This window comes from Aethalodelphis obliquidens, unplaced genomic scaffold, assembly GCF_003676395.1.
Source record: "Aethalodelphis obliquidens isolate GAN/ISIS:26980383/991018 unplaced genomic scaffold, ASM367639v1 scaffold52, whole genome shotgun sequence".
NCBI lineage: Eukaryota > Metazoa > Chordata > Mammalia > Artiodactyla > Delphinidae > Aethalodelphis > Aethalodelphis obliquidens.
Window position 1 is genome coordinate 253869 of NW_020837996.1, and position 9551 is coordinate 263419.

The 9551-nt window shown below is 46.5% G+C and overlaps 1 long non-coding RNA gene across 1 annotated transcript; it reads right to left on the minus strand.

Moving 5' to 3' along the window:
- Nucleotides 1-7331: 7331 nt before the first annotated feature.
- LOC113608197 (uncharacterized) lies at nucleotides 7332-9039 on the minus strand. Its single transcript, XR_003428243.1, has 3 exons — nucleotides 8945-9039; nucleotides 7664-7869; nucleotides 7332-7510 (listed from the first exon to the last, which is right to left on the minus strand). It is a non-coding gene; the product is annotated as an uncharacterized LOC113608197 (long non-coding RNA).
- Nucleotides 9040-9551: the final 512 nt, after the last annotated feature.

A 9551-nucleotide genomic window follows, 5' to 3' on the forward strand; every position in this document is an offset into this window, starting at 1 on the left:
AGGTTGGGGGGTGGGGGGCAAGGGCAGCAGGGAGACCAATGAGGAAGCTCTAGACAATAGAAAGTGGCGGCTTGAATTGGGAGGTGGTGTGGAAATGGAGTGAAGTGAGTGGATGTCGGGGGGCGGGATGAAGCCAGAAGCCTTGGTGATAGGTGGATGGGGAGATGTGAGGAATGGAGATAACCAAGGATGATTGGGGGTGGGGGGATAGGGTTCCATTCCCTGAGATGGAGTAGTCCAGGAGAGGAGCGAGTTTGGAGGAAGTCAAGAGTTGTCGGTATGACTTTCATCCTCCTTGCTGTGTAGTTGCTGGAGGGCAAGATGATTCTTAACTGGGCTGTCGGCTCTATAGATGACCTATTTTTGTGTGTGGATATAACTGGGGCCTCCTCCCTGTGTGCAGAAAACTCCAGAGGACTCTGTGTAGCCAACCAAGAAAATGAGATACCAGACTGTAAACTGTTATTTAATCAAGGAGCAAAAAAGAAATTCTGAATTAGCCTCTGGTGACTGACTATGAATTACAGTTCCATTTAAATGGCTTCTTCCTAAATGCAGGGTGGTGGAGGGGCGGGTGGGATGGGGGAGAGAGAAGGCAGTGGCAAGTGTCTCGCACCATGCAGGGCATCCCCTCATCTGCCTCCTCCCAGCAAGCCCATCATGTTTGTTCTGTCGTCCCCATCTTACAGGTGGAAAATCTGAGTCTCGGATGGGGAAGTGACTTGTCCAGGGTCTCATAGCCTGTAAGCAGCAGAACCAGATCAGAATCCTGCTGTCTGGTCTCCAGAGTCTCTTGCTTTATTTTGCTGTCCCTATCATGTACCCACCATTCTATATTCCTCATTTTCTTTAAATTGGCTTAAATTAGAATCCAAGCCCCCAACCCATTTGACAGACCAGAGGGTCCGTGTCAGCCATTAGGGGAGCAGCCTGCCCCTGGTTTAAGGCAAAGGCCATACATTCTTAGACCTTGCCAAAGCTTCCAAGGGGTATCCTCTGTCACTGGGCATCAGCAGTGCCCATCAGTCACCATGGAGGTGTTCCCAATCCCGGCTCCAGTAGAACTGGTGGTTCTGTGGTTTCTATGCTGCCCTTGGGACTCAAGGAGCTTTGTCAAGGTGGGACCCTGTCCAGGCTGGGGAAGCGTCTCCCACTCCTCTCTTGCCAACTTCAATAAAATTCTCCCTTCTCTTCACGAAGACCTAAGCAGCCTTGCCTTCCTGCCCTGCCTCGGCCTCCCTGTGTGTCAAGGAGCACAAAATCACCAACTTGTTTGAGATGCAGGAAGAGAAAAACCACAGTAAGCGAAAAGCTCAAATGATTGTTTCCGTCAATTATCCTGGAACACTTCTTTTCACCTCCCTTGGGCTGGGTCCTGGGTGGAGCACGTTGAAACATGTCAGAACAGCCCACAGTGATAGCAGACTAGGAGGCATATTTTTATTTTTTAACATTTTATCATGGACATTTCAAACTTATACAGGAGTAAAGAAATAGTGTAATGAACACTTATGTATCCATCACACCAGTTTCAACAGCTCCTGGCCATTCTTGTTTAGATTAAACAAGAGGTATAGATTATACCTCTACCCATGCTCTCTCTTCCATGTGATCTTGAAGCAAATCCCAGACATTGTATCATTTCACCTAATATTTTATTTCATGTCTTTAAGAGGTACTTGTATATATTTATAATTTTTATACTAAAGTATAATTGATTTACAATATTATATTAGTTTTAGGTGTATAAAATAAGTAAGCAACAAGACCAGATTGTTTTAAGGAAGAAAAACTTTCCAGCTGAAAACTTGTGCTTATGTGAAAATGGAAGACCATGATCCCCAGTGAGGGATGAGAGATTCTAAGATCTTCCTGATCCTTCCTCTGTGCAGGTCAATCAAGTCCTGTCCCCTCACTGTTTCCCTTTCCTCATCAGCAAAATGCAAATGAGAGTCCCCACTTTACAGATGAGAAAACTGAGGCCCAGAGAGGAAATAGGATTTTTCCAAAGTTATCAGATTTTAGAGAACTTGGACTAGCTAGAGACAAGGGGTCGCTTAAGCAGGCTAATACTTTCGGTTCCTTCAAATTAGTATTTTCTAAATACTTGGTCAACATTTATTTAGAGGTGAGGCTGGGAGCTGCACAGAGAAGGATGAAGACAGGGGACCCTGATGGTTGCCTCAGCCTGTCCTTCACTCTAGCAATTCCATTCTGGTCCCAACTTGCATAACCCACCCAGCAGAACCAAAATCCTGCAGTTACCCTGCTCACTCTCCTTTGAAGGCAGTTTAGCAACCATCTGTTACCCAGTTTGCCCTGGGGTCTCACTCCTGCCCCAGCTTCTTCAACGATTCCTTCCAATCCCACAGGGTTTTCTCACTGAGATGAGTAGGGGTGACACAAATGATAGAAAACCCAACTCAATTGTCTCAGCAAAAGGGGAAATGTATTGGTCGATATAAGTCCAATAGAGTCTCCTTCAGGATTGGTTGGATCCAGGGGAAATCTGTCATCCTCTCCTTTCTGGCTTGTTTTCCCTGATGTTGGCTCCCTTCTCAGGCAGGATCTGCCCTCTGGTGCAGCACAGTGGCCTACTTCTGGCTTATGTCATGTCCTTTCATCAGCCCAGCAGAAGGGAGAGATTCTCTTTCCTGACTCTCATTGGCTCATTTTGGGTCATGTGCCTATGCCTGAGTCAATCACCATAGCCTGGAGTTGAGATATCCTTGTTGGATTAGATCCAGATCATCTGGCAGTGGGTCAGCCTCTCCCAAACCCCAGTGGAGTGAGACTAGAGGAGTTTTGGTTCCCAGGGGAATCAGTAGTTGACTGAGGAAGAAGGATGGATGCCAAGCAGCAAGTAATGGATTTCCACTCTCCAGTTATATTTCTAGGGATATTAAATGTCTCTTCGTTGAGCCGTGGGCAACCACCAGCTGCTCTGTCCTTTACTGCAACATCAGTTGTGTCAGAGCTGTAATTAGAGGCCGGGACTCCCAGCTCTCAGACCATGCTCTTCATGTCATTTCCCTCCCACTTTCTGCAGGTGTGTTCAGCAGGCAAATCCCCCCTGGGCATCCCTGGACAGTGCCACCTGCGGCAGGCCTGCCTCTCATCTTGGCCAAAAGCAAGTCTCAGCCTCTTAGTCTGAGAATCAGGGAGTTGTTTCCTATTGGCCTTGCCATCTGATTTGCTATGACCTTGAGAACACTTTTCACATCTTTGAGCCTCAGTGGTATATTTAAAAACACCTGTAAAATGGAGCTAATGGTGACACTCACCTCCCAGGGCTGTGAGAGGCCAAAATGAACTTGTGATTTGTAAATGAGTGTAAAAATGGAAAGAATAATACTAACCATTACTATTGCTACCTGCTTCTTCCTCTGGGGAAATATTTTTTTCTTCAGCCTACCACTTTTTCCTCTGTTCCCCCCAGGGAAGCAGCAATTTGCTCATGGCTTTGATTGAGATGAGTTTTGATGGCTTGGAAGCTTTCAGAGCCGCCCACTCTTCCTCCTCCCATCCTGCTGAGCTGACAATTTCGTATGACATCAATTCCTCTGACAGCCGTGTAAACAGATGGTGGTCTCCGCTGCCCGGGGTGCTGGGGAGCGATACCATGGTAACCTGCTAAACTGTGACAGGTGCCAGGACGGTGGGAAATCCAGGACCTTCAGACACACATGCACGTGGCTCCAGCAGCGGGCCCCAGGTTGTGGGTATATCTCAGACACAGGGAGTCAGGGCTGGCCCATGTGGCAGCAAGGTCATGGGCTCAAGTGCGGACCTTGCCCCTTCCTAACCATATGATCATGGCTGAATTGCTTCCTCTCTCCTGGCCCATGTGGGACAATTAGCCTCATCTCAGAGTAGCAAGTGTATGGATCTGAATGTGCCTAACTCTGGGGTGGGTACATTGCTGGTGCCCAATAAACGTTTGTTGAATGAATAAACAAATGGGTGAAAGAGTCCCAGAGGATCAACTCCCTAGAAGCTGGTTGGAAAATGGCACCCCTTGCAGGTCCTGGTTGGAAGAGGGCAAAGTGTGTGACTCTCTGGGATCTGGCCACCCCAGCTCCTTCTCTGAATGGTTGGGACCCAGTGCTTTGCAAGTGGTGGGAGCTCCATTCCCAAGTGCCCCCAGGGCAGGGAGGGTAAGTTAGCGCTCCCAGCTGGCACGCTGGCGAGTGGGCCTGAGAGGGTCTGAGTTTATGGATTCCTAGCTTCTCGTAACTCTGCCTAATTGCCTCAGTTTCCCAAATTGTCCTCTCATTCCTGCTGGGCTTGGAGCTCTGCTTTAAACTGTGGGCTATTCCAAGCTCAGAGAGGGGCAGTGACTTGACTAAGGCTGCACAGCTAGCCATACAAATCAGCAGAGCCGGGGGAGCCTCTCTCATTCTGCAGCCAGGCTTTGTGTGGAAAGGTCCTCCCCAGCCTCCCATCAGCCCTATGAGCCCTGTTCTTTCACATGGCTCCTCAGACCATCCCCACCCCCTCGTCTTTCTCATTGTCCTCCTCTTGTTCCACATGCCTCGTGGCTGGGGTTGCCCCCTGTCTGAAAGGTAGGTATCAAAATGAAGCAGAGCTCAAGCTCCCAGTCAGGCTCACTCTGCCACTGACCAGCTAGATGTGGCCTTGGGTAAGTGACTTCACCTTTGGAAGTCAGTTCCTTCATATGTCAATGGAGAAAGATGATTTACTAGATGGATTAAATTAGGTAATATCTGCAAAATGCATGGAAGAGTGCCTGGCATGTAGCAAATTTTCAATAAATAGTAGTGATTTTCGATATTATGAAGACAAGATCTCTCTTCCCTGTGGAAAGGTTGCTTTCCACCAATGGGACTGACTTCAAGCAGGATGAAGAGTGGCAGAAGCACAGGTGTGGGAGACAGCAGGATGTGGGTCAAGCTGTGTAACCGTGGACAAGCATTTACCTTCTCTGAGCTTCTGTAAAATGGGGCCAATGATTCCTACCTACAGAGTTGTTGGGATTGGCTGGGTACCTGGAGCAGAGCCTGGCAGAGCAGGTGCTCAGTACATGCTAACACAATGCTGATTGTGATACATTCTCCTGGAACAACGGTTATTTTGATGTCACTGAGTGCCGAGATCATCCAAGGCCGGGATTCTTCATACTGCATTCCTGGAAGGTGGCAGCATGACCTCTGCTTGCCTACCTCTAGTGACAGGCAACTCATTCCCGTCTAGTTGGACAGTTCTGCTAGAAGCTGAACGTCTATGGAGTTCAAATCTGCCTTTGTGTGGGCTTCCTCTCTGCCGTCTCCAGTTCTGCCCTTGGGGCCACCAAGACCAGCTCTCCCTCCACTCTCTTGGGGCTCAGCAGCCTGCTCCTCTGAGCCAACAAGAACCAGAACGGAGGAGATGCCCAAGCAGATGCCCCACAACATCCCCTTCTCTTCCCTTCCCCACCCCCCGAAAAGCTTTCTGACCTTGTTGGCCAGGCTGGAAGGTTTGAGAGCTGGCAGGCAAGTATGGGAGATTGTCCTTGGGCACGCTAAATGGGCTGAATCCCAGGGTGGCCCTGCGGTGGAGAACCAAACACGGCAGGGCCCAGGATGGAGGCCAGAGTGTGTGCTGCCGTCTCACGGGCCCAGGTTTGAGTCCAGGTCCCTTAGTTACGACTGGGTGTGTGACAACAATTCCTGCCTCATAGGGTTTTCCTAAGAATTAAATGGTTAGAGATATCTTAATGTCTAACATGGTTTTCGGAATCTGCTAATAATCATTTTTTTGGACCCCTAATCAGTGAATGGGTTAATCTGCTCCAAAGAAAAGCTTCAAATGAGCCAAGCTTTTAAACATTCATTACTCTTTCAGCTTCAAAGTATTTAAAAAAAAATTATTTTATGCTTCTTTTAAAATTCATCAGCTTGGGGCAAGCTGGCTGCCTTAATAACAGCACTAAGGAAATGTTGATAAAGTTGTGTCAGTAACAGTCCTCCAGGAGGGAGTTTGCATCCAAACAGTCTCTGGAGCCTTCCAGTTTTCCCTGTAGGTCTTCAAGTGAGGCTGGACACCTCTAGACCCTCTTGCATGGCTGTGTTAGCCACCCTGATGTCATATCGCTGCCATCTTCCCTACAGGAGGCAGGGCAATTAAAAGGAAAGCAAGCTAAGACCGCAAAGAAAGGAGGAAGTATGTCATAACCCACCCTACTTGTGTTCCAGGCTTTGGTAAAATTCAAGGCTAGACTATTTACTTTTCCCACTTTTGTTCTCATTTCCATCACACGTTATTATACTCACTCACAGGCATAATGGAAACAGACACAGGGGAGCACACAGATGGGAGAGGAAAGGACTTTCAATCCTTCCTTTTCATTCTGGTCCTGAATGAGTTATGGAATCCTGAACTTGCAAGAAAGCTAAAAGATTCTTCAACTGAGCTGGCTGCCTGGGAGAGAGATGCGATGGTTTGAGTGTTTGTTTCCCCCGCCCCAAATTTGTATGTTTAATTCTTGATCCCCAAGGCGATAGAATTGGGAGGGGGAAGTGATTAGATCATGAGGATGGAGTCCTCGTGATTGGGATCAATGCCCTTATAAAAGAAGCCCCAGAGCGCTCCCTAGCCCTGTCTGCCATGTGAAGACACAATGAGAAGTCTGTGACCTGGAAGAGGGCCCTCCCTTGACCATGCCAGCACCCTGATCTCAGACTTTCAGCCTCAAGAACTGTGAGAAATACATTTCTGCTGTTTATAAGCCACTCAGTCTGTGGTATTTTGTTATAGCGATTTTAATGGACTAAGAAAACTGCAAGAAGGATCCCTGGAAGGATGTGGGCATCCAAGGCCCCTTGCACACTTCCTTCGTGGTGGAGCTCATTACCTTGCAGAAAGGCTCAGGAGAGGGGAAAGACCTCTGAAGCAAGAGTGAAGAAATATGAATTCTCGTCTTGCCTGCACTGCTGAGTGGCTACATTATTTGGACAAGGTGCTTCCTCTCTCTGGGTCTCCATTTCCTCACATGTCAAATCAGAGGTTTGGACTAGCTGACAACAATAATAATCTAGGAGTCATCACTGTTTGGGTGCTTTGTCTGCACTAGATTCTGAGTTAAGTGTATGACATAAATGATCCATTTTCACTCTCCCAACAACTCGAAGTTTCTTTGGAGAATCTGAGTGTCAATAAAGATCATATTAAATCTTAGGTCTTTTGTGTATCTGAAAATTATTCCAACAGTGCTTTTATATATCTGCAGACATCAGCCTCTTGATAAAGAACAAGGAATTTCCAATTAGATATGTATCAGGATTAGATGTTACCGCATGTAACAGAAATCCCAAAAGTAACAGGGGCTTAAACACACAAGGGTTTACTTTACTGCAAGTAAAGTTAGAGTGCAGGGTTGGTATGGAAGCTCCAGAAATTCACCAAGCACCCAGCTTCCTTCTATCTTTGTGCTCTGTGGTACAAAACTTCCATCCTCAAGGATATCAGGTGATCCAAGAAGACTCCTGGAGCTCCAACCATCGCAGTTACCCTGGAGGCAGCAGGAAGAGGAAGAGAGAAAGGGCAGAAAAGAGTTTGGCTCTTTGGCTGAATCAGCTCCCTTGGGACAGCCTTCCTGGAATGCTCAAAATTCACTTTCATTTTCACATAGTCGGCCAGAACTTAGTCATGTGGTCCCACCTACCCGCATGGGGAGGGTAGGAAATGTAGTCTTTTAACTGGTCACGTTGCCACCCTGAATAAAACCTTTGCTTGTAAGGAAGAAGAGAGGAAGGGACACCGGCTGACAAATGGAAGTCTCTGTTACAGATGCTTATGTGCAAAGGACTGTCTGAATAATCACAGACCAAGTGGACCATTTGGTAGACGTATTGATGTAGCAATTTGAACCTGGAACATAAAATACCAATGTTGGTACCAGTTAGGAATCTTTTGGTTGGGAGAGAAACCCCATCTCCCACTGACTTATTAAACAAGGACATTTATAAGGCCACATATTTTACTTGCAGAGGTAGGGTTAGCTTCAGGGTTGGTTGATTCAGCAACTCAACAACCTCATCAAGCCTGGGGTCTGTCCACCCATCTCTTCTCTTGTATAGGTGCTGGCTTTATCAGAGGCAGCTGGCTACAGTGGTTCCAGAGATCACATCGAGACCCAGTAATAGCCAAGCAAAGACGAGAGAACATCATTTCCAGTGACTTTCTCTTAGGAGCTACAAAATGTTCTCAAAGGCCTCTCATGGCTCATCTAAGCAATGATGACTTCTAGATTATTATTTTTATCCGTTAGTCCAACCCTCTGGAGAAATCACTGGCAAGGGGAAGGGGCAATTAAACCCCGTCTGGAGCTGGAATCAGCTTTCTTGAAGCTCGTGGTTACTTGGGGGAGTAGTAGATACCTTAACAAAATTGGGGTTCTGTACACAGGGGCCAAAGGAGGAAGCACGCTAGTAGGCAGCGAACAGTGTTCACTACAGTTTGGATACAGGTACTATCATCTCCATCTTGCAAAAATGGGATAGAGGCTCAGAGAGGTCAAGTAACTTGTTTGAAGTTAAACAGCCAATGAGCAGCAGAGATAGAGCCTGAATCAGGGAGGGTCGTCCCAGATTTAACATGCTTAGTATACTGCTCTGCAACCAGAGAATGGGGGGGGGGTCCTCAGAAATCAACTGTATCCGTGCTTCCCAAACTTCAGCCATTTGTCCACCACCTCTGTGATGTTTTTCTCATATTTACTTATATCTGCACAATGATTTATTCAATATTTTTATTTAAATAATACCACCTTTATAATTTTTCTTCACGTAAACTCACAATTTTTACAACAATTGCATTTAAAAAGGAAACTAACACACTGACATAAACAGAAAACTAGTACTGCTCGCTAGAAATAGAAAATAAATTAGAAAAAAGAAACACAGTTGAAAATAACACTCATATCTATTCTAGAGAGTTGCCTTACCTGATAGAGATACTGAGCTCAAGGTCTGCTCTGTTTCTGTTATGAAGAATGACCAGGAGTGAGGAGAGCATTAAAGACTTAACCAGCACCAAGTTGAGGCTTCCTCCTTGATAAAATGACTTAAAGAGAACGGAAAACAGCAGTGCTTCCCTATGATGCAATTCAATGCCATGCGAGTCTCCTCCACATACTTGGGAAATCATCCCACATACCATTCTTTGAGAAACCTCAACTTAGATTGCAGCCTGATGGGTTAGCGACTGCCACGTTACACTCGACAACAAGATCTCAGGGGGCACACAACAATAGCACTCATTCTCAGAGGTCTGTGGTTCAGCTGGTGCTCGGCCAATCCAGGCAGGAATTGATTAAGTGACTCTTCTGTCTAGCTGGGAACAGGGTTGGCAAAATTTTTCTGTTAACAAGTCAGAAAGTAAACATGTTAGACTTTGTGGACCACACAGTCTCCCTTGCAATGACTCAGCACTGCTGTAATGGTGTGAAAGCAGCACAGACACGACATAAATAAATATTCAGGAGTGTGTTTCAATAAAGTTTTATTTATGAACACAGACATTTGAATTTTACATAATGCCACATAATAGTA